The sequence below is a fragment of the Schistocerca cancellata genome, chromosome 4 (assembly GCF_023864275.1).
Source record: "Schistocerca cancellata isolate TAMUIC-IGC-003103 chromosome 4, iqSchCanc2.1, whole genome shotgun sequence".
Lineage (NCBI taxonomy): Eukaryota > Metazoa > Arthropoda > Insecta > Orthoptera > Acrididae > Schistocerca > Schistocerca cancellata.
This window is the reverse complement of record NC_064629.1, coordinates 791,948,927-791,950,433: the sequence shown is the minus strand read 5'-3', so window position 1 is coordinate 791,950,433 and position 1,507 is coordinate 791,948,927. Positions and strand designations below refer to the sequence as shown.

General features: G+C 41.1%; 1 pseudogene; it reads right to left on the bottom strand.

Annotated features, from left to right (window-relative positions):
- Positions 1-826: 826 nt before the first annotated feature.
- On the bottom strand, positions 827-945 carry LOC126185713 (5S ribosomal RNA; annotated as a pseudogene).
- Between the last annotated feature and the right edge of the window lie 562 nt (positions 946-1,507).

Below are 1,507 nucleotides of genomic sequence, written 5' to 3'. Positions count from 1 at the left end.
TAATTGACTTTTTGATTGAGATTTATTGAATATATTACTCTGGAAGATCGCAAGAACATTTCCAAACATGCAAGATACCACTAGATTACGAGGCCCACCCGTGAAGTATAAATGAAAATGCTGTCATCTAATACTCGTATTTTGAGAAGCAGTAATACAATTTTAGTGCCATAATTTCCAATATTCGAGTTCACTACCAGGTGACTAGGCGCGCTGCTGGTGTTCTGCTTCTGTATCGTAACATGGGCACTGGACTTATCAAATTTCTGTGTTTCGTGGAATACACGGAGAAGAACCGCAAAGGATACAGCAAAGCTTTGAGGACTACCAACAACGCCAACACCACAAATATCAGTTACTAGATGCAACTACTCAGGACCAACAACAATATTCATTGATGCAAACCATTTTCAATCCAGCAGAAAAATTTAAGTATTTGCCTTTGCTAGCTTTTGGCTACATTTACTTACTGTAAACAAAAGTTTGTGAATTTTATCAATGTAACTGCGTCTTTGTGTCTACAGTCTAAATATCTACTTCGTAGGTGAGGCCTAAATTGCAGAATTATCAACAAGTTGCTTCAAAACCATTTATACTACCATCAGTAAAACAAAACAAACACCCTCTGAACAGACCTTGATGGTCCAACAGCTCTGACCGGCCGCCGTGTCATCCTCATCCCTTGGGCGTCACCAGATGTGGATACGGAGTGGCATGTGGTCAGTACACTGCTCTCCTGGCCGCTGTCAGTTTTCATAACCGATGTCGCTTCTTCTCAGTCAAGTAGCTCTTCAATTGGCCTCATAAGGGCTGAGCGCACTCTGCTTGCCAACAGCACTCGGCAGACCTGGACGTTAATCCATCCAAGTGCTAGCCAAGCCCGACAGCGCTTAACTTCGGTGATCTGATGGGAACTGGTGTTACCACTGCGGCAAGGCCGTTGGCATATTAACATCACAAGGATTTTTAAAATAGCTGTTGGACATCAGCGATACAGGAGGTCTCAGAATGATTATGAACATTAAAGTGTGTAACAGTGCAAAACCATTGAAATGAAACATGGATTACGAGTACCATTAGAACAACAATTAATAGTTACATTCATTTTACCAGAAATGAAGTCCATGATCTAAGATAGTTTAAATAAACTTGTAGCGGTTCTGCCTGCTTTGCTTATCTATTCCTTGGATGTCGTCGGGATCGACGTACTGTGTTGCTACACTGGCTGAAAAATGGGGTTTGTAATTCCGAAATCCACTAATGTAAATAATGTAGCCGACAGGTGCACAGTTGCATTTCACGGTACTTTAATTTCACTGTTCACAACCCCCCAACAATACACAGTTATATGGCCAGTGGACTATTGTTTAACTTTCGATAAGCCCCATTAATAGTTCACAGGCAAATCTCCACATACTACTACAATAGTTTCCTGGTGAACATCAACGAGCAGTAAAACCTTACTACAAAGTTCACTGTTCTTGAAGAATAATCAGGTACGTATGGA